The following is a 23,561-nucleotide window of genomic DNA, read 5'->3' on the forward strand; positions in this document are numbered from 1 at the left end:
AAAATACACCCGTGGTTTCTACAGGAAATGAGACCACGAAGCAAAAACGTCATTGAATCTCGCGTGTTTTGAGAAGAAACCATAACAAGTCCAAACATATCTGCTAAAAGATAAGCATGGACGTCAGGCTTAGTGAAGGAACGATAGAGGTAAGTAATTGCAAGTTATCTAATATGAAAAAAAATGCTATCTGAGCGCACTGATTAACTATTTGTAGGTTATTTGTTAGGTTGTTGTGGTTTCATAAATAAACTAACTGCTCTAAGACAGCTAGCCAGTTTAGCTGCGGTGCCGACGTTGTCTACAAATGTAGCAACTACTTTAGCAAGCAATTACTAGAAGGGAGAATTTGTGCTACACTAATATTCTTGGTAAAATAATATCCACCTACAGAATCTACCAACACAAAATACAAATTATAAATATGATGTCGTTGGTTTTGTGTGGTTAGCATGTCAACATTGCTGTAGTGTATACAAATGTATGTTTGTTTTCTTTAAGGATATAAACAAAGACGCCTGTATTGCCAATGCGTTACTCCAGGTCGTGGTAAGTGTTTTATCTGTACTCTTCATTGCTGTCGAGTTGTAATCCCGTGTTTTATAACTGGGCATTCATAGTATCTTAACCTCGTAACTTTTCCTTAGTGAACTATGGTAACATAATAAACAAATATAACCAGCTAGAATAAAACACCGGCCATTTAACCATAGAAGCACCAAGAATGGCTCGAATAATGTTTCCTAGATAGTGGGGGTATTCCAGAAGGCAGGTTATGAGACATACCCGGGTAAGTTAACTCCCCAGCGTTGTAGCAACATTGCCAGCAGTTCAGCTGCAACATTGTGAATCAGCTGGTGGGTTAACTTACCTGGGTTATGTTACATAACCTGCTTTCTGGAATACCCCCAGTGTCAAAAGGGCTTTGTTGTGACTCAGTTACACCCTCCACATCCATGTTCCTCCCTGTGCTGCTTCTCAGAACCTGCGTCGGATTGATGGGCCCACTACCCGCTATCGTCTCATGATGAGTGACGGCCGGCACTCCTTCTCCTGTGAGTCTCCGCCCTCACCCCGGCCGTCAGCAGGATGTTGACGAACGGTGTTTGAGCCTAACGTGTTGGTCTCCTTCCTGTGTGTGTGTGTGTGTGTGTGTCTGTAGCCTTCATGCTGGCCTCCCAGTTGAACCGTTTGGTTGACGAGGGCCATCTGGAGATCCACTGTGTGTGCAATGTGAAGAAGACGGCCACGAATACAATCAAAGATGGGAGGTAGGGGTCTGTCTGACTCTTGGTCTGTCTGTCTGTCTGTCTGTCTGACAGTCTATCCTATCTGTCTGACTGTCTGTCTATCCTGTCTGTATATCCTGTCTGTTTTGACTGTCTGACTGTCTGTATATCCTGTCTGTCTGTCTGTCTTGACTGTCTGTCTGGTCATCAATACATCTATCCATCCATACTATACTGTGTGTCTATCTGTCTGTGTGTCTGTCTATTTGTCTGTATGTTCATCCATGTGTCCATCCATTCAAACAGTGCTGTGTCTATCTAAACTGTGTGTGTGTGTGTGTGTGATTGCGCTCTAGACAAGTGGTGATAATCCTAGAAATGGACGTGGTGAAATCAGCGAAGGACATTGGGGGGAAGATAGGATCGCCCACTCCTTACCTGGGCGGTAAGACGGTACTTACTGTAAGTCGCTCTGGATAAGAGCGTCTGCTAAATGACTAAATGTGATTCACCCCCCCCCCCCCCCCCCCCGCACAGGCCAGACCAGCTCTCCCCAGAAGGCTGCCCAGATCCTACCTCCTCCTGCTCGGGCCCTTGCCCCTCCTCCTCCAGCACCTCCACAGAGCCCCCCTACTGGTGAGTATTCAGTGCTACAGTGCTGGGGTATTCACTTACTGTAACTTGGAGAAAGGGCTCGCCACTCACTTTTTTTCCTCCCTGTCCCGGGACTGTCCCGAAGTGCAAAATGAACCGTCCCAAACGAAACTTGACACGTCGCAAAATGTAAATTATTGTGTTTTAGCATTTTGACATTCTGACATGGGTCTAGCTTATCCCTTTCTTTGCTGTGGTGAAAAGTGATGTCAGGTCAGTGTTAAAAATACCATGCTCAAGGCTGACCAACAGGGGGCGCTATTTCCACACAGAAACTACACTGTAGTGCCTGCTCACCGTGCGGTTGTCGCTGGCAAATTACATTTCAGGAATTCAATCAGAATTTTCAAATCACATTGATATTCCTAAAAGCACACGTGCCCATTTCACACAAGGAGAGCAAATGGGCCTTTAATAGAATTAAACTACATTAAAACAACCCTTTTTTAATAAACGTATGCAAGACAGGTTTAATGTCTATGATATTCACGAACCTTCCCTATAATGAACATGATGACTCTTGATGATAACAAGTTCAGCTCAGCTTAGTTGCGTCTATATCCTAGTAATGAATATCTTTATCATTACAGTGCCATGCACCTTTTTAATACTATTTAAAATGTCCAGCTAGATTAGAATAGATTGCCACAGATACCACAGATGTGACCATTATAAGAAGCATATTGCAATTCATTTCATTCACACAATGGCCCAGATTAGGGCTATCATCTGCATGGGAAACCTTTTATTGGAGGATGAATGTGTCCGTCTCTTGAAGGTTATCCTTGATTTAATAGCCCAAGCTTGGCCGGAGATGGGAAGCGCATTAGCACAGTATATCAAGTGTCCAAGAGGCTATTTGTAAACGTATCTCACTGTAGATACAGCTGACTGCAAACTGCTAGCGTGTTCGAGCCGCTACGTAGTGTAGTCCCACACAGGGGCTAGCTAACGAGAGGGGTGTATTCTCACTGGACCGGCGTGTGTGTTTGTATGTGTGCGTGTGTTTTGCGAATTCTATAAAAAACGTGTGTGTGGGCTGGCTCTCTCCGAGGGTCAAGGTTTCAGCCGTAGAAATGCGCTGTTCGCAATCCGCCGGGCGACCCCCGGAGAAGCGGGTTCTCTCCGTGTGCGTTTCGTGACTCGGAATGCGCGCGTGGGCCTCGAATTCAAGGTTTCGGGAAAAAGGCTCCGTTGTGTAGTGGAAGGCCTTTGTCAGGGGAGGTGGAGACTGGAGTGGCTCCTGAATGGGGGTGGGCACAGGCAGGGCGATGAAGCAGCAGTCTGCCAGGCATCCCCCCCCCCCTCCCGGCACCTAGAACAGTACAGGAGATCCCTGTGTCCTGGATCCTGCTGTGCCAGAGAATGGCTGCGTGGTTGCGCCTCGACACCAAACACACGTGCGGAGGCTTATGAACCGGGCGCGGTGGATTCAGTCCATCTCCTCGTGTACGTCTGACTCTCTCTGTCTCTCTCCTGTTCCCTCTCCTTTCCTCTGTCCGCTCCTTGCTCATTTTCTCTCTCTCTGTCTCTGTCTCTCTCCCTCTCTCCTCCTCTCTCTGTCTCTCCCTCTTCCTCTCTCTCTCCCTCTCTCTGTCTCTCCCTCTCTCTCTTCCTCCCCCTCCCTCCCTCTCCCTCCCTTCCTCCATCATGGTAACGTGTGTATGAATATTTCTGTTAATTATCCCCTGTCTGAAAATAGCTGCTCTATCAGTGATTTCCCTCAGGAAAACATTCATGACACACACACACACCGACACACCCAGCAGACAGTATGAAAGAGGTGAGGGGTTTGTTGTGATCAGCAACAAGAGCCTTAACCAGGGGGGACACGCACTCCATGGAATTGGGCGCCTTCTTTTTACATCCCTGCCAATTCCCCCCCCCCTGCCGTTTGGCACGGATGATCCTCCACGCTAAACTGGGGCAGGGTGTGGAAATACATTATTTACACGCTAGCCCAACTGAGGGAGCCGCAGGGGCAGTTGTCAAGCATGAACAGCTGCAAAAACTTTTCTCTTCCTGACCGAATCCTCCCAGGGGTTCATGGGAGTTGTAGTCCAGTTGAAACCTTTTCTCTCCCACTATGGGCCCTGAGAAGTGTAACCGTTTGGGGCATCTCGTTCTCGTTTTTTTGTAATCCGCCGTATCCTCCCAGCGTCGGGAACTTCCCGACCGAATCCTCCCAGGGGTTCATGGGAGTTGTAGTCCAGTTGTTAACCTGCTGTGTGTTTCCCACTCTGTTTTCCCCCGCAGCCTCCTCTTCGAGAGGGGGCTACGGCAGAGGCTACGGCAGGGGGAAGAAGACGGCGTCGGTGGGTCCCTTGTCTCCAGGGCCGTCCCCAACCAAACCGGCCAAAATGGTCCCCATCGCCAGCCTCAACCCGTACCAGACCAAGTCAGTGCCTGTGTGTTGACGTCGGTGTCCATTTGTGTGTGTAAAAACAGGAGACAACCGAGAGAAAGAGGGGCAAAAGAAGTACTTTTAATAGACAGGGAGGACCCCCCCCCCCCCCCCATGTATTTCTGTCGTCGTTGGTGCTCAGAAGCACCGGGGGGTGGGGGGGGGGGGTTTAGGAAACTGTCTGGTTCCGCCCGGCTCCACCCTCGCTCTCACCACCCTCTCCATCCCCTCCAGCGCTTCCGCTCGTCGCCCCTCTCCTTCCCTCCTTCCCTCCCTCCCTCCTCTCCTCCTCGTCATGGCCCCCGGTGCTTCAGCTTTGGGTGCGAGCGGAGACGGAGCCAAACTCAATATTGTCTTTACGGTCCGGTCAATTTGAAGCGTCGTTTTAGTTTAGGGGGGGTTTTAGCGATACGAGGCAGGGGAATGGAGAGCCGTCCAATAAAAACGCTGCTTCTGGGTGGACTGGTGGCACCTATAACTCAAGCTGCTCGGAACTGCTGATGACACGGAATCCCAGTAGCCTGTCTGTCTGCCTGTCTGTGTGTGTGTGTGTGCCTGCCTGCCTGCCTGCCTGCCTGTCTGTCTGTGTGTGTGTGTGTGTGCCTGCCTGCCTGTCTGTCTGTCTGTCTGTCTGTGTGTGTGTGTGTGCCTGCCTGCCTGCCTGCCTGCCTGCCTGCCTGTCTGTCTGTCTGTCTGTCTGTGTGTGTGTGTGTGTGTGTGTGCCTGCCTGTCTGTCTGTCTGTGTGTGTGTGTGTGCGTGCCTGCCTGCCTGCCTGTCTGTCTGTGTGTGTGTGTGTGTGCCTGCCTGCCTGCCTGTCTGTGTGTGTGTGTGTGTGTGCCTGCCTGCCTGCCTGTCTGTCTGTGTGTGTGTGTGTGTGTGTGTGTGCGTGCCTGCCTGCCTGTCTGTCTGTCTGTCTGTCTGTGTGTGTGTGCCTGCCTGCCTGCCTGCCTGCCTGCCTGCCTGTCTGTCTGTCTGTCTGTGTGTGTCTGTGCCTGCCTGCCTGTCTGTCTGTGTGTGTGTGTCTGTGCCTGCCTGCCTGTCTGTGTGTGTCTGTGCCTGCCTGCCTGTCTGTCTGTCTGTGTGTGTCTGTGCCTGCCTGTCTGTCTGTCTGTGTGTGTCTGTGCCTGCCTGCCTGTCTGTCTGTCTGTGTGTGTCTGTGCCTGCCTGCCTGTCTGTCTCTCCGATCCCCACCCCCGAAGCCTTCGTTTGATTCTGTTTGAGTGTGCAGGCGTGCGTGAGCGTGAGCGCGTCATCTCCAGCCCCTTTTCACTTTGCTAGCACACCGTTTTGCATAATGTGCGGATTCACTGCGCGTGCGTGTGGATCTGCACAGTGCGGAAGGGACACGCATTCTGCCCGTGTAATTGCGTCCAGAGCCCGGTGTAATTGGCTTTTAGCCACTGTAAAACTCTGCAGCCGACGCCTTATCCACGCTGAGCAGGGAGAGAGGGTTTACACAAGGCCAGTAGCTCGCATGATAGGGATTTAATTGCTGGCAGAGTTATGGTATGAATATCACCCACACACACTCATGGGCGCACACCCTCCTCGCTCTCATTTCCCAGCGCAGTAAAACAACACTCGCGCTTCAATTGAACCGTCTTGTCGTTCGATAAGGGTAAAAAAAAAAAAAATGGAAAAAATGCCGCGCGTTGCTACGGCGCCAGGCAGGTGTTTGGCGCACGTACCTGTGAAGTTCCGTGAAAAAACGAAGCAGCATTTATTTATTTTTTTTGCTGCGTGAGGGAGAGGGAGTTCAAAGGACCGACGCCGTGACGCATCCTGTTTTCTTGGGAGTGTTTTCTTTTTGTTTGTCGGCGCGGGGGCGAGGGGGGGGGGGGATGTGCGCGACGCTGGCGAGTTTAGCGCCGAGGAGGAGAAGCAGAAGTCGGGCTCGTCGTCTCCCCCCGCTGGTCGTTACCTAACAGCGCATTCATCATCATCATCATCATCATCATCATCAGCCGTAACCACCGGCCTTGTTTTGATCCAACCCTGAAGCGCGTAGAGGGTCGAGTTCATTGAGATATCCCCTCCTCATCAGAAGAAGGTGTTGTCAGAGCAGGGAAACATCTAGAACTTGCCGAGGACCCACAGCCCTAGCGGATGGGATTTCCAGTGTGAATGTGCTAGGGATCGGGGTAGGTAGGTCTCTAACTGGCGCTGTTCCTCCACCTCCTCTCCCCCAACCCCTCCTCCACCTCCTCTCCCCCAACCCCTCCTCCACCTCCTCTCCCCCAACCCCTCCTCCACCTCCTCTCCCCCAACCCCTCCTCCACCTCCTCTCCCCCAACCCCTCCTCCACCTCCTCTCCCCCAACCCCTCCTCCACCTCCTCTCCCCCAACCCCTCCTCCACCTCCTCTCCCCCAACCCCTCCTCCACCTCCTCTCCCCCAACCCCTCCTCCACCTCCTCTCCCCCAACCCCTCCTCCACCTCCTCTCCCCCAACCCCTCCTCCACCTCCTCTCCCCCAACCCCTCCTCCACCTCCTCTCCCCCAACCCCTCCTCCACCTCCTCTCCCCCAACCCCTCCTCCACCTCCTCTCCCCCAACCCCTCCCACGCCATCTCTCCCCAACCCCCCCTGGCCCCAGGTGGACCATCAGAGCCCGCGTCACCAACAAGAGTTCCATCCGCACCTGGAACAACTCCCGAGGAGAGGGAAAGCTCTTCTCCTTCGAGATTGTCGACGAGAGCGTGAGTGTACACTGTCTGTGTGAGAGAGAGAGTTTGTGTGTGTGTGTGTGTGTGTGTGGGCGTTTGATTACCCTTGTGGGGACCCGAAGTCCAGACGTTGTGTGGACCAGACATATTTTTGGGCCCCACAATTTCAGGGAGTGTATTGCTGATCCTCAAGAGGATAGTTAAACAAGACTGTGTGTGTGTGTGTGTGTGTGTGTGTGTGTACCTAACAGTTTCTACTCTACTGAAACACAATTGTTCTTCCTGATCATGGCACATCTGTTGTCCTGAGCCTTTCTTACATTGATTCGTTCTCTATTGATTTCACTTAAACACTAAATGTTGTGTGGGGAGACGGCCCCTCTGGACTGGTTAGTGAGTTTGCTCCTCTGTGCTTAACGGACTGTGTGTGTATGTGTGTGTGCGCATGATTGGCAGGGGGAGATCCGGATCACAGCCTTCAACAAGGAGGTGGACAAGTTCTTCTCACTGGTAGAGGCAGGGAAGGTGAGTGTGTGTGTGTGTGCGCCCCGGGAGGATGAACGCAGGAGGGACTCTCTCTTGGGTTCTGGTGTGGAACCAGGCCAGACCTGGGCGTGAGGCTGTCTGGCCTCTCTGGTGGAGAGGAGGCCAGACCTGGGCGTGAGGCTGTCTGGCCTCTCTGGTGGAGAGGAGGCCAGACCTGGGCGTGAGGCTGTCTGGCCTCTCTGGTGAAGAGGAGGCCAGACCTGGGCGTGAGGCTGTCTGGCCTCTCTGGGTGAAGAGGAGGCCAGACCTGGGCGTGAGGCTGTCTGGCCTCTCTGGGTGAGAGGAGGCCAGACCTGGGCGTGAGGCTGTCTGGCCTCTCTGGTGAAGAGGAGGCCAGCGCATTCACCTGCCTCCCCCACACCTCACAATGTGGGATGGCGGGAGAGAGGGAGATGTGGAGAGAGAGATATGGAAAGGGGTAATGAGAGGGGGGGAGGGTGGTGAGAGAGAGAGAGATATGGAGAGAGATATGGGGAGAGAAAATGAGAGGGGGGAGGCGAGAGAGAGAGGGAGGGAGGGAGAGAGGGAGGGAAAAGGATAGGGTGAAAGAGGGAAGGGAAAGAGGGAGAGAGAGAGAGAGAGAGAGAGAGAAGGAAGGAAGGGATGAGGGAGTGCTAAATGAAGAAGTGTGCTGTGCAGATTGAGTTTAAATTGGCCTGTTTAGCCGTCTCGCTCTCCCTCACCTCTATTTTCTGCCGCATTAGCGACTTGATGATGCTGATATGACACCTCCAGCTGCCAGGGACCCCAGGTTCTCCCCCTAGCCAGACCGAAACCTCGCTAGAAACTTCCAGCCCTGTGCCTCATCAAACCTGACCCCATCATAACTCCAATATAATCATAATACAACTTCAACGGAACCATAACCTTAATTAAGCTAACATTTAGGACGTGTTGTTTACTTTTCCACTCCTTTACGTTGTATCATCTTGGTTTTATGCCAATTCATGTAATAAAATATATTAAATTATATGTTTGTAGTTTTTTTGTTGTTGTTGCTCACTTCAATGTGAGAATAGATTATGGTAGTCTATGCTTTTATCAATCAACTAAATGGTCTTGGGGGTGCATGGACAATTAAGGTTTAAGACATTGGGTCTCCCTCCATCCTCCTCCACTCCTCCATCCTGCTTTTCCTCCTCTCCTCTCCCCTCCCTCCTTGTCCTCCTCCCTGCAGGTGTACTACATCTCCCGGGCGACGCTGAAGGTGGCCAACAAACAGTTCAACCCCTTGAAGAACGACTACGAGATGTCCCTCCACGCCGACTCCTCCATCCTGCCCTGCGACGACAGCCGGGAGGTTCCCATCGTGCAGTGCCACTTTGTGCCCATCGCGGAGCTGGAGAACCGAGACAAGGACGCCATCCTCGGTGAGGGGGTTAGGGGGTGGGGGAGGGTGGATGGAGGGAGGGAGGGCGTGTTGGCAGAGGTAGGGAGGGAGCGAGAGAGGGGAGAGGGAGAGAGGGAGGATTGAGAGAAGGAACTGAAAGGAGAGAGGGGATGGAGGATTGTGGAGAACAGAAGGGAAAGAATATGGGGGTGGGGGGAGAAATGAGTATAGGAACATCATATTCTTGATTCTCTTTACTTTAATTGGAGGCCATTAGCTGACGCGTTGTGATCCGCCGGTCTTCAGGCCTCCCACGATTATTGTAATTTTCCATAAATGATTAACCCTTGTGTGGAAATGTGTGCTTCAAATCCAGGAGAAGAGAAGTGGGGGAGGGAGGGGGGGGGGGGGGGGAAAGGGGAGGGAGGGGAGGAGGGAGGGATGGAGGGGAGGGGAGGGAGGCGGAATTAGTCGGCGGTGTCATTACTAACTTGAGAGGGCGGGAGGGAGGAGGGGGAGAAAGAGAGAGTCGCTCCGTCATTTTGGACAGACGATGTGGAGAGACGACTGGAGCTCATCCCCCCCCAGCCCCCACACCCCGGTCTTATCTCTGCAGCAGGCAAATTGGCGCCGGTCTCGGTGAAGATTGGGTCAGAATTGGGAGCGGCTTCGTCCTTCGGTGGCGTTGGAGGAGATGGCGCTCTGGCGGGACTTGAGGCCACCTTGTGTGGGGGTGGAGGGAGGGGATGGGTGCTGGTGGTTGGAGGGGTGGTGGGGTGGGGGGTGGTGCTAGCTCTTAATTATAACTTTAGTGTGAGTCCAGAACTCCGGCGAACAATACCATGACAACGGCTCGAGATTTGGAGGACACTCACCTGCCCAGACTGAGCCCTTCACTTCCACTGTACTAGTCACACACACACACACACGTTGACAAGTACACACACGCACACACACACACACACACACAACACCTTCACACACAGAGGTGTCCATGACAGACGTGTGACGGTGCTCCACTCTGTGTTGACAGGTGTCGGTCTCTGTCTCTCTCTGCCCTTTTTCTGCCCCCTCTCTCCCTCTCTCTCTCCCTCTCTCCCTCCCTATCTCTCTCCCTCCCTATCTCTCTCTCTCTCTCTCTGTCTGTCTCGTTTCTTCTCCCCTCTTTTTTAATCTCTCTGCCAGTCTGTTACTCCTTCATTTCCACTCTTTCATAGGCCCTCTTTCTCTTCTGTCACTCTCTCTCTCTCTCTCTCTCTCTCTCTCTCTCTCTCTTTCACTGTTTCTTCTCTCTCTCTGTCTCTCTCTCTCTCTTTGTTAAATAGGGGATTATAACATGGTAATGAGAACTGTCACTCTGTTCCCATGACGATAATGGAGTTCAGAGGTGGATGACATCGTCTCAATCATAATGGAATTACCGAGGGCTGTATTAGAACAGGGAGGGGGAGGAGGGAGGGGGGGGGGAGGAGACACGCTGAGACTGAGGCGGGAGAGGAGGAGATTAGCAGACACTTGGAAAAGTAGAGACAACTAGTCGAGGGAGGGCGAGCGAGAGGGACGGTGAAGTTCCAGATTGCGTGCACCGCCGCTACGGCGCCGCCGGCTTGTTGTTATTGCGCGCTCTCGTGTTGACTGGAGGGGGGAACTCACCAGGCCCCGGACGCCCAGGGAGACGGGCTGTCACTGAAACCGACGCTAACGCCCGTTCCCTGCCCTGGGTAGTGGCCCTGCCCTGGGTAGTGGCTTCAGATTAGGGCTGATATTGGGGAGAGCCGTAGTTAGTACTGTCACTTTTGATTGTGGTGGTTTTATAATGTCACAACATTTTATCTTCTCTCTGGTCTGTTCCTCTCCCTTCTCCTCCCCTCTCTTTCTGTCCTCTCCTCTCCTGTACCCTCCTCCCCTCTCCACTCCTCTCCCCTCCTCTCCTCTCCTTTCCCCTCCTCCCCTCCCCTCCTCTCCTGTACCCTCCTCTCCCCTCCCCTCTACTCTCCTCTCCTGTACCCTCCTCCCCTCTCCTCTCCTCTACTCTCCTCTCCTGTACCCTCCTCCCCTCTCCTCCTCCTCCTCTCCTCTCCTCTCCTCTCCTCTCCTTTCCCCCCTCCTCCCCTCCCCTCCCCTCCCCTCCCCTCCCCTCCCCTCCCCTCCCCTCCCCTCCCCTCCCCTCCCCTCCCCTCCCCTCCCCTCCCCTCCCCTCCCCTCCCCTCCCCTCCCCTCCCCTCCTCCCCCCTACTCTCCTCTCCTGTCCTCTCCCCTCCCCTCCTCCCCTCTCCTCTCCTGTCCTCTCCTCTCCTCTCCAGATGTGATAGGGCTGTGTAGGCATGCGGAGGAGGTGTCCAAGATCACCACTAAGAACAGCCGAGAGGTCTCCAAGAGAGCCCTCCACCTGCTGGACTCCAGTGGCAAAGAAGTGACTGTTACCTTGTGGGGAGAAGAGGTACACACACACAAGTGTCTCTCTCTTTCACTCACACACACACACTTTAAACCTTGTTCTTCTTTACACTCACACTCCCTTCCCTCAACCGCTGAATACATACACACACACACATTTTTGTGTCTTTTGGGACGGATTTGCAGTATAACACAAAGATATGCAGAGACTGAAGCCATTAAATCTGTGAGTGTGTGTATTTTGCGGGGGTATATTTGATTGGATTTCTTGGGCTGTAAAATCAGATTCTCTCTCCAGACTGAATGACCTTCAGGATTTCAAAGTAAAAGTCCCAAGTTTTATTGGATTTTTAATCTGAAAAGTATTTAGTATTTCTCCCTTCCTACATGCTTTTCTTCTGTTCACACATGCTTTCAATCTTTCCGTCTAACCAACTCTCTTTTTCTCCCATTTTTCCTCCTTTCTTTCTCCCTTTCAATCCCTTCATCACTCTCCACCGTCCCACGTCATCTCTCTCTCTCTCCTTCCTATTGAGTCACTCCCCATCCCTCCCTCTGTCCCTCCCTCTATCCCTCTCTGTCTCTCTCTCTCCCCCTCTCTCTCTCTCCCTCTCTACCCCTCCCTCCATCTGTCTCTCTCTCTACCCGCCCTCCCTCTGTCTCTCCCTCTCTCCCCCTCCCTCCCCTCTCGTCTCTCTCTCCCCCCTCCCTCTGTCTCTCCCCCTCTCTCTCGCCCTCCCTCCATCTGTCTCTCTACCTCTGTCTCTCTCTCTCTACCCCTCCCTCTGTCTCTCTCTCTCCCTCCCCCCCCCCCCTCCCCCCCTCTCTAGGCAGAAAAGTTCGACGGTACAGGGCAGCCTGTTGTTGCCATCAAAGGCGCCCGTCTGTCTGACTTCGGAGGTCGCTCCCTCTCCGCTCTGTTCAGCTCCACCGTCATGGTCAACCCCGACCTGCCCGAGGCCTTCAGTCTGAGGAGCTGGTCAGCACGCACACACACACACAGACACACACACACAGACACACAGAGACACACACAGACACACACACAACCAGACACACACACACACACAGAGACACATGTACACATGCACATGCACGCATACGTACACACACGTGCATATGTACACATAACCAGTATCCATTTTCTATAAACACACAGAGGAGACCGATGAGAGGGGACGACGGTCAGATTATCTTGTCTCGCACACGCGTGTGCGTGCGTGCGACCACACGTGTGAGGAAGCCCGTCGGCCTTTAATCTCCGTCTCATTAGCGCCCGGTCAACACCGGGCGTCTTCCCCCGCTTCCAAAGGGACCAGCTGACCCGCCGGGGCGGGCGACGCAGACCCCTCCTTTCATGGCTCCCTTTCTTCCTCCCCCGATCCCCTCTGCACCCACTCACATCTGCTGCTTTGGGAAGACCAAAGCAGGGATTTGAGGAGAGAACGCGAATGTTCCTGCGGAAATGGAGAGAAAGGGAAGAGGGAGAAAAAAGGGGGGATGTGTGCGTGGAGGTGGTGTTGGGGAGGAGTGAGGGTGGAGGGGCGAGGGGCAAGGATGGTGGGCGAGGGTGGATGGGCGAGGGTGGAGGGGAGAGGGTGGAGGGGAGAGGGTGGAGGGGAGAGGTGGAGGGGTGAGGATGGTGGGCGAGGGTGGAGGAGTGAGGATGGAGGAGTGAAGGTGGAGGAGCGAGGGTGGAGGAGCGAGGGTGGAGGGGCGAGGGTGGAGGGGCGAGGGTGGAGGGGCGAGGGTGGAGGGGGCGAGGGTGGAGGGGCGAGGATGGTGGGCGAGGGTGGAGGGGGCGAGGGTGGAGGGGCGAGGGTGGAGCTGGGGGCCGTTGCGTCCGTCCTCTTCTTTCTGGTCTGCGTTTCACACGAGAGCGTCCGACTCTTGTTCCCGTGGCGATGCGGTGCATTGTGGGATTGTTTGGGCCGGACTGACTTGCATTTTTCTCGCTGCCCTGGAACACAGAGGCAGACGCGAGAGAGGAGAGGAGAGATGCCCTGGAAGGATGGTATTGATGGCTGGAGAGAGACGGGCCTGATGGATGGCTGGATGGAGACATGGATGGATGAATGGATAGGAAAATTGATGGAAAGGATGCGTAGGTAAATGGACGGATGGAGAGATGGAGGAGTCTATAGGTCGACAGAGGAGCTGACATTCACCCAGCCCACCGCGCAGTGCCTAATGCACACGAAAGGGAAAATCATCGGTTGTTTTCCGAGCAGTAATCAAATTAAACACAGCGACGCGCTACACGGTTGAGTGTTATTGATGGTGTATCTAGAATGCGGTAATTACCTGAGCGTTCAGGGATCGTTAGGCGCGTCCCGGAACACGCTCTGTTTGTCTTTCTCATTTACCTCGAGCTCTCTCGCTCACTCTCTTGATGTTTCCCCCTCGCTCACCCTGTTCACGCAAACCGCCACCACCTCAATCTTGTTCTTTCGCTCTCTCTTCTCTTACCTTTTTCCTCTCTCTCTCTCTCTCTCTCTCTCTCTCTCTCTCTCTCTCTCTCTCTCTCTCTCTCTCTCTCTCTCTCTCTCGCTCTCTCTCTCTCTCTCTCTCTTCCCCCCCCCCCCCACACAAGGTCCTTTACACAAGTTCCGGACAGTTCCACGGGAAATAATAATACTTTATCTTTGTGTTCTTAGGTATGACCATGAAGGCCATGCAATCAACAGCCAATCACTGTCAGCGCAGAGGCTTGGAGGGGGCGGAGCCAACACCGTCCTGGAAAACCTTGTATGAAGTCAAGCAGGAACATCTGGGCCAGGGAGAGAAGGTAGCGCACATACACATGCACACACATGCACACACATGCACACTCACACACCCATACACTCACACGCACACTCACATTCACACACTGATATTCACATGCATTACATAACATGCACATGCATAGTTTACACCTGGATCACACACACACATGTACACACAATGCACGTTCTAAGAAGGCCGTAGCCATGGAGTCAACATTGGGGGGGGGGGGGGGGGGGGGGGGATCTGCTGGGGGAGTCTGAGGGTCCCCCCCTGGAAAACGTTTTTTTCACAAGTGTAGGCAAGCGCTAGATGACTTCACAACTCTTTTTAAGCGCTCATAAGTGAAGTAGTTATCTACTCTCTAGGGCCTTGTTCACAAGCCTCTTAAACATAATCAAGCGAATACAACAGTCGTAAGCAGGAAATACTGTCTGGGACATTTAGAACCAACCTTCGTTAGAGAAAACCCCACTATAGTTTACTGTGGTTGCTATTCCATGATTTATTCATTCCATTACCTATATGAGCCTATATCGTGCATACAAATATGTATGCTGTAGGTACCGACCGTCCAGTGGAGGTGATACAGGTCTTTCTAGGGTTTTAGACAGAATATTCCGTACCTCCCACTCCTCAGAAGGACCTGCTTTGGCGGTGGTACGGTTTTGATGAAGACATTTCCTTGCAAACTGGATCAAGTCATAAACTCTGTGAATCGCGCGTAACTTTCAGACAAATAAATCAAGTGCATCTCGGTCTAATTCAAGCCGTCTTTTAGAAGGAAAGGAAGGGAGGGAGGGAGGCGTTCAACCTCATGATGTTTAAATATAGAGACGAAAGGTGAGGTGAGGAGAGAGAATGAGAGAGGAGGTGAGGAGAGAGAATGAGAGGTGAGGAGAGGAGAGAGAATGAGAGGTGAGGAGAGGTGAGGAGAGGTGAGGAGAGGTGAGGAGAGGTGAGGTTAGGAGAGGACTGAGGAGGAGAGAGGTGAGGAGAGACAATGAGAGGTAAGGTGAGAGCTTCTCCATCACACTCAGTCATGCAGTAATGAGGGAATTCCAATCATTGAGCTTTATTTGAAAGGAATCCAATTCAGTATGCCGGTTCTGTCAAAAGACTCAGGCCTCAGGCTTACTGAGTGTGTGTGTGTGTGTGTGTGTGTGTGTGTGTGTGTGTGTGTGTGTGTGTGTGTGTGTGTGTGTGTGTGTGTGTGTGTGTGTGTGTGTGTGTGTGTGTGTGTGTGTGTGTGTGTGTGTGTGTGTGTGTGTGTGTGTGTGTGTGTGTGCTGTGTGTGTGTGTGTGTGTGTGTGTGTGGGATGGGTACGAACTGTGCTGAGCCACTGACTTAAGAAGAGTGGGGCTTGCGTGGTGTGCGGGTGTGTGTATTTACGGAAGTGCGCGCCTGTCAACTAAAGGTGTGCCACTTCTGCTTCCCTGCGTGTCCTGTCCACGTTGCGTGTTCGTGGGTTAGAGGGACACGGGGCGCGAGGAATACAAAACAACGGCTGACGCCAGGAGGGAGGAGTGTGTGTGTGTGTGTTTGTGCTGTTGTTGTTGTTGTTGTGTGTGTGTGTGCTGGATTAGTCATGGAGTTCCATCATGCTTACCTCTACCATCTCCAGGTTACAACTTTTTGGCGCTTCGGTACACTGGAGGAGAGAGGAAAGAGAGAGAGGAGAGAAAGAGAGAGAGAGGGAGGAAAGAGAGAGGAGGGAGGGGGAGAGGGGGGAGGGGGGAGAGGGAGAGGGAGAGAGGAACGACAGTCACAAAATGGAGACAGATGGATAGACAGCCAGAGAGGGGGAGAGATAGGGAGGGGGGAGAGAGACAAACACTGAAATAGACGACAGGGGAGCGCCCAGCGCCGCCCCCACCGTCGCCCTCCGTCCCCATCACATTCTCACCTCCCTCGCCGTTCCCGCCACGCCGACATTTTCGACATTCCGGCGGTCGGCGTGGGGGGAGGAGGAGAGAGGGGGGGAAGGTGCGAGGGGTTAAAGTTGGTGGGTGGGCGGAATGCCGTCCCCGCGGGGGAATCTCCCTGATTAGCCTCCCTCATTGTTTGCAGGGGAGGTGAGGTGGAGGAAAGGGAGAGGGGAGGGGGGGGCCTGTCGGGCCCAGGGTGAGTCAACACTAGCTGGGGGCCGGGTGTGTGCAAGGACCCTCTCACCCTGACCCGAGGTCACGGTGGCACAGGACATCACCGTCACCGAGGAGGGCATAGGCTACGAGGAAGGGGGGAGAGAAGGTGGGGGGGGGGGAGAGAGGGAGAGCGGCGGAAGGAGGGAGAGACAAAAGGAGCTAGATTGGAGGCAGAACAGACAAAGACAGAGAGAGAGAGAGAGACAGAGAGAGGAAGCTGAACTCGATGCACTTGTAGTTTTGCCTACTGTCTACGGTGTGTACATAAGAAACTCTTTGTTGCTGTGTGTGTGTGTGTGTGTGTGTGTGTTGCTGTTTCCTTCCCTGACATCCACCGAGTTGATCTTCTTTGGACATTATTTATATTTATGGAAATGGATGCACTTCTCCGTCTGTGATGATAGAACAGTTCTTTCTCCCCCCCGTTTCCAAGCCGTTGATTGTGGCTGTTGCGATGCCAGGGGTGCTAATACACCCATACATTACTGCCAGCTCCGCTACCTTTTAATCACATTGTGTTTCTCAGCGTGGGGCGTAGGTGCTCAGATTTAAATTTGCGACTGGAGACGTTCGCACCATTGTATTAAAGTGGAGGTGTGTGTGTGTGTGGTGCTAAGGGGGGGGGGGGGGGGGGGTCTGTGTATGAACAGTGTTAAGTAGTTTTTTCCGTTGCTGACTATCTCGCAGTGTTAATTTAATCGTCTTTACGACGTGCCCAGAACGGGCTGGCTTCATGGCTTCGTTGTGGTGAGTGATGACAGTGATCTCCTTTCTGCATGTGTCCTCTAACTGTACACCCCCCCCCCCCCTCTCCTTCATCTCCCTGTCCCTTTCCGGTTACGTCACTCTCTCTCTCTCCCTGACTCTCTTTCACACTCATTCTCGACCTCTCTCCCTCCCTCTCCCTCATTGTCTTTTTCCCACTCTTGCTCTCCCCCCCTCCACTCTCCCCCCCCCACCCCCCCCCCCCCAGGCGGACTACTTCAGCTGCGTTGCCACGGTGCTGTTCTGCCGTAAGGACAGCTGCGTGTACAAGGGCCTGCCCCTCGCAGACTGCACAAGAAGCTGGTGGACCAGCACGACGGGCAGCTACCGCTGTGAGCGCTGCGACCGCACCTACGACCACTTCCAGTACCCGCCTCATACTGTCTGTGAGTGAACACACACACTCACACACACACATATATATATATATATACTAGTAAATATATATTCTTTCAGCTGACTATTCTCAGAGATGACACGCACATGCTCACAGTCACATGCTTACACACACTCACACGCTCACCCACTCATGCACACCCCCTCATGCACACACACACAAACTATTTCTCAGTCCAAGGCCACCCATGCTCTGCTGATTCATCCGTCTCCCCTCCCTCCCCCCCCCCCTCCCTCCCCTGCTCCCTCCCTCCCCCCCTCTCTCCCTCCCTCCCCCCCTCCCTCCCCTGCTCCCTCCCCCCCTCTCTCCCTCCCTCCCCCCCCTCCCTCCCCTGCTCCCTCCCCCCCTCCCTCCCTCCCTGCTCCCTCCCTCCCCCTGCTCCCTCCCCCCCCTCCCTCCCTCCCCCCCCCCTCTCCCCTGCTCCTCCCTCCCTCCCCTGCTCCCTCCCCCCCTCCCTCCCTCCCCTGCTCCCCCCCCTCCCTCCCCTGCTCCCTCCCCCCCTCCCTCCCTCCCCTGCTCCCCCCCCTCCCTCCCCTGCTCCCTCCCTCCCTCCCCTGCTCCCTCCCCCCCCCTCCCTCCCTCCCCTGCTCCCTCCCCCCCTCCCTCCCTCCCCTGCTCCCCCCCTCCCTCCCCTGCTCCCTCCCTCCCTCCCCTGCTCCCTCCCCCCCTCCCTCCCTCCCCTGCTCCCTCCCCCCCTCCCTCCCTCCCCTGCTCCCCCCCTCCCTCCCTCCCTCCCCTCCCTCCCCAGGCTAACATAGCAGACTTTGGGGAGAACCAGTGGGTGACCTGCTTCCATGAGACGGCTGAAGCTCTGCTGGGACACAGTGCAGAGACGCTGGGCGGCTCAGAGACACGGTGACACACTCACACCCTCACACACACACACACACACACGGTACAATCAACCTTTAATCCAGCCCTGTCTGAGTGGGATGGAGGGGTAGAATTGCAGTTTGAATCAGACTGGGTGTGTGTGGGTGTGTGTGTGAGTGGGGTGTGTGTGTGAGTGGGGTGTGTGTGTGTGTGTGAGTGGTGTGTGTGTGTGAGTGGGGTGTGTGTGTGTGTGTGTGTGTGTGTGAGTTACGCTAGTTATGTAACCTTGTCTCCCACGCTCCCGTTTGCCAGAACGAGGCTGCCTTCGATGAAGTCTTCCAGAAAGCCAACTTCACCACACACGTCTTCCGCAACCGAATCAAGATGGAGACCTACAACGTGAGTGAAGGGAATCGAGGATAGAGAACAACACAGTGGAATACACTAGAGGACGAAATCAAACAATAGACTGCAATACAGTAGATAAGGACACAATGGAACAAACACACAGTGACAGAAACACGACAAGCATTCTTAAATATAGAATTGAGTTCTGCAAAGAACCGTAAGCGAAGCGCACACGAGTGAGTGGGAGGACATAATCTCACGCCGTCCGAGCCCCAATCTGACTGGATTATCCTGTCATGCCACGGTCAGAGAGACCTCTGGGAATAACAGAGAAACACAACAAAGACAAGCAGGCCATTTCTCTTCATTAAGGGGCTAATGAACATTTGGAGTCGTCCTAATTAGCCCAACTAGAACTAATGAATGCCTAATTAGCTCCTAATACAGGGTCCTACACATAGGCTCTGAGGCCTGGCTTCTCTTCAAACATGTCCAACCAACACTTCTTCTTCATGGCCTTTTATAGATGGTCGTATCATATTTAACTATGATTGCTAGGTATGAGCTAACTTTAACCCTGAATTGAGTTCAATGGAACACAAAAACGATTTGAAAAACATGGATTTACAAGGATAAGAATTTGTCGGCTTCAGTTGCAATCAGGTGACCAGGTCACTGTTGAGGTGGTTGACTTTATTGTGCGTTCGTGCGACTGTTTTGTGTTGCTGAAGTGGAGCACACTAAACTGTGTGTGTGCGTGTGCGTGTGTGTGTGTGTGCGCGTGCGCGTGTCAGACCGCTCTCCTAGTACTCGTTAAGAATTCGCCTCACACAATTACACACTTCACATTCAGAGCCATGTCTCAGTTTGAGACACTCGTGTGTGTGTGTGTGTGTGTCCCTGCACACTAGCCATGTTTGCACATGTTAATGGTCATTCCTCCACTTAATTAAATAGCCATAAGTGAGCGTGTGTGTGAGAGTCCGACAGAGGAATAATTGCTTTGTGCAGCTATAATAGCGATATCAACAGGGAGAAGTCAAATTAAAAAAAAGTCTCTCTCTGTCTCAGCGGGCCGTACCTTTTGAAGAACATTGTTATTAAATTAGTTGTCATCGTCCGGTCAAGTGGCCTCGGCCCCCTCCCCTATTACGTTTGGATTTAATTTCCCCCTCTCCATCCTCTGCTACGTGCTCCGAGACGATATTAATAGTCGTGTTTGGAAGGCGCCGCAGCTAGCAGGAAGTGCGAGGAGCATTCGGCGGCTCCCGCTGCTCGTTTGCCCGCGCCCGGCCACGCCGTTAATTGCGTATTTGTATTTGTCCTGAGGTAATCGTCTCTGTTTTGATCGGAGCGCTTGGCGTGAACTCCGTTTTCAAAGGGTCAGTCTCGAGGAAAACGGTTCGTGTCTCCGCGTGTGGTGCGGCAGGCCTTGGATACGCCCGGTTCTAATCCGGGTTTAGATACCGGCTTAGACGGTATCTAAATGCTTTTCAAATGCTTGAGAATGGATTTGACGTTGTTTTGCAACTAACTAACTTGCTACTTTTGGAATATTGAAAGACCGGAAACCTTTGGCTTTCAAGATTGAATCTTGATCTCAAGTACAGAGAAGCTGTTCATTGTAAAAGTACAATACCGCAGTCTGGAGATTCTCCACACACACACTTTCTCAAACACACACACACACACACACTTGTGGAGAGTGTTAACCTTGTTTTGCCCTCCCAGGACGAGGCGCGGGTCAAGGCTACAGTGATGGACATCAAGCCCGTGGACCACCAAGAGTACAGCCGCAGACTGATAAGCAACATCAGGAAAATGGCTGCCTGAACACAAAATAACTGCTATTTTACTCAAAATGGCCGCCGAACTGTTCAATTTGCTTCAAATTAGTCCTGGATCGAATTATCTAAGACACCAACAATAGACTGCTGGAGAAATTTTTAAAAGAACACTTTCTTGACCTGGAAGAAGGGAGCAACTCTGTCTGGAGTGACATTGCTGTTATCGTTTTTAGCCATGCACTATTTGTGATAGCCATGCGCTATTTGTGTTAGCCATGCGCTATTTGTTTTAGCCATGCACTATGCTGCCAGCCATTCGCCAAGCTGTTTCAATGGCTTGTACTTGTTGTGGTCTCAGTGTAGCTGTAGCCAAGACTCCCAGCGAAAAAGCCCTATAACCAGATTCAAAAGAGACGCAAAAGAGATGCAAAAGAGACGCTCAGAGATGCGAAACGTCACATTCGACACTTTAATCCTCGCAGTTCTTAATTTTATTTGGTGCATTTGAACTCAGTTTCTCTTTTTGCTAACAAATACTCGGATCGTTACGTCTTAAATCGGATGTGCTTCAAATGGACCGTGTCTGTCCAACGTGTTTAGTAATATCTCTTTGTTTGCCTGAACTGATCGTGCAAAGATGCATCCTCTGTCACAGTTGTGCAATGCCGTTCTCCCCAGATTTATAGCAGCCTGTTTTATTTAAGCTATGTTTTAGAGAAAAGAAAAGCTTTTATTTATTTGCTTTTATAACGTGTTCATAATTAGTTTTTTCAGACTTTAATAAGGACAAGAAAATGTTGTGGTCACACTTAAGGGGGAAACAATCTGTATGGTTATGAGTGATGTGCAAGCCTGCATAAGAGCACCTTGGTTTAATTTAAGTGTTAAATAATGTATAGAGTTGTGTTTATTGACACCACGCTTGATTCCAGCCTGTTACTGTTCTCCACTGGGAGGTTTCTAATTATGTCAGAACATTCTGGAATCTGGTGAATAAACAGATGTTGCGTTTGATCTTCCTGTTTTTGTCTCCTATCCCGTGTGTGTGGTGTGTGTGTGTGTGTGCACGTGTGTGTGGCATGTGTGTGTGTGTGTGTGTGTTTGTGTGTGGCATGTGTGTGTGTAGCATGTGTGTGTTTGCGCATTGCACACATACATAAGATGTATTCAATGTCCAGAAACCTCACTTTAAACCCCTTAACTCTCTCCGTATCCTTCCACACGATAAACCCCACTAGCCCCTTTACCCTTTCGTATCCTTCCACACTATAAAGTCCTTTACCCTCTTATTCCCTGCAGTGTCTGTAAGCGGAACTTTGCGAGTGTGACAGGGAGATTTCTCTCACACACACACACAGTTCTTTGCTGTTTTCCTTCTACTGTAAAACACTATGGAGAAAGACTACAAATATGGTAGAATAGCACAAGCTTACATTTCCCAAAACCAGTGTTTTTCGGCTTTGTACATCAGTACAACGACTGATGTTGGATGTCAAAGCCCCATGACTCCATGTAATTACCCGCCGAAATTCGGGGGTCACAACTCTCTTTTTTTCTTGTCTTTGAAGCGGATTATTCTGTCAAAGTTCAAAAAAGCTTTTGAATCAAAACTTCCAGAGTCGAGTCTTTCCATTTGCTGGGCGCGGGAGTGTATCAGGGCGGAGGTGTGTGGTAATCGCAAAGGCATTAGCGTGATTTGAAAGTCATTTCAGACTGGAAGCCTTGTCAGATATCCAGAGGTGATGGACAATCCAGTCAGCCCCCCTCTCCCACACACACACGCACAACCTCAAGGCTTTATAATAGAGGGCAGAGTGAGGCTGTATAATGGAGCACAGAACAGCAGATTAGAGAGCCAGACATTCAGGTAATTAACGTTGTCGATCCCTGTCAGAGAGAGATGTTCCTGTAGAGGGTTGGATCTTGCGCTGTGTATCTGTCAGGTTTGGTGTCATTTTGATTCCGATTGTCTTTCTTTGTCTATGTCGTTCCTGTAGTCAGTGGGAGATGGGTTTCTCTGCGCGTGTGTGTGTGTTTGTGTGTAGGTGCATGTGCACTTGAGGGATATGGACGTGTTTGTACCTACATTCGTATCCATTTGTGTGTGTGTGCCCATTTGTATCTGTGTGTGTATGCCCGTTTGTTGTGTGTGTGTGTGCAGAAGTGACAGTAGGCACGGGTTCAGCGGCAACTTTCCAAAGAGTCCTTACAAGAGCAAAGGCCTGTCTCTCTTTGACTCTTATCTTAATGACGCTGTGTGTGTGTGTTTGTGTATGAACTCTCGGGTCAGCCACATCTCCATGTGTGAATCCCAGTATAAGCCTATGATAGAAAAACCTTGAGTCACACAGTTAAGGAAGCACAGGAAGTGTTTTTGTTGTTACCCAAAGTCGTGAGAGAGAGAGAGAGAGAGAGAGAGAGAGAGAGAGAGAGAGAGAGAGAGAGAGAGAGAGAGAGAGAGAGAAGGTCTCTGTGTGTTGGGAGATACCATATCTGGCCTACCTGCACATTTTTATAAACATCGTGACTGCCTGTGTCTACTCAAGGATTTTACAGCTTTTCAAGGACACATTTCTCTCCAAAGGGTATTTATAGGCTGCTGTGTGTGTCTGTGTGCCCATTTGAAGACAGAATGATTGGTATTCCAGATTCTTCTTTTGTTGTGCTTCGTGCAGAGAAGTGAACATGGAGGGCTGCACTCAGGGTGCTGACGCTTTTTTGGCGCTTTTGTTTTTTTCTTTCGTCGAGCAAGGCCTCCCTCCTCTCTTCCCCGCTCCCCCACTCCTCTTCTTCTACCCATCTCCTCTTCCCTTTCTCAGCTTCCTCCCTCCTTCCCTACGTCCTTCCCAAGCTCGGCCCGCCCTCCTCTTTCGCCCTCCTCTCTTTCCTCGCGCTCCCTCCTTCATTTTTCTCGTTGCCTCAGCCTACCTTTCCTCCTCCCTGTTTCCTCCGGCCCTGCTGCTCTGCTCTGAGGCTGTCTTCTCTCTCTCTCCCCCCTCTCTCTCCCTCCCCCTCCTCCCTGTCTCTCCCTCCCTCTCCTCCTCCCTCTCCCCCCCCCTCTCCCTCCTCCCTCTCTCTCCCTCCCCCTCCCCCCCTGTCTCTCCCCCCTCTCTCCCTCCTCCTCCCTCTCCCCCCCCTCTCCCTCCTCCCTCTCCCCCCCCCCCCCTCTCTCTCTCTCTCTATTTGACCGTTGTCTTCACCCCCCCCCCCTTCCTCTCTGTGTCCCACACACACTTGACCGCAGGGCGTTTGTGTGAACGCCGGAGGCCATTTTGCCATTGAGAAGCAAGGGTCAACCGCACTGCATGCCGTCAG

The 23,561-nt window shown here is 52.4% G+C and overlaps 1 pseudogene; it reads left to right on the forward strand.

Annotated features, from left to right (window-relative positions):
• The first annotated feature begins 90 nt into the window (after positions 1-90).
• LOC136933725 (replication protein A 70 kDa DNA-binding subunit-like) lies at positions 91-21,260 on the forward strand (annotated as a pseudogene).
• The last annotated feature ends 2,301 nt before the right edge of the window (positions 21,261-23,561 follow it).

This window comes from Osmerus mordax, chromosome 25 (genome assembly GCF_038355195.1).
Source record: "Osmerus mordax isolate fOsmMor3 chromosome 25, fOsmMor3.pri, whole genome shotgun sequence".
Lineage (NCBI taxonomy): Eukaryota > Metazoa > Chordata > Actinopteri > Osmeriformes > Osmeridae > Osmerus > Osmerus mordax.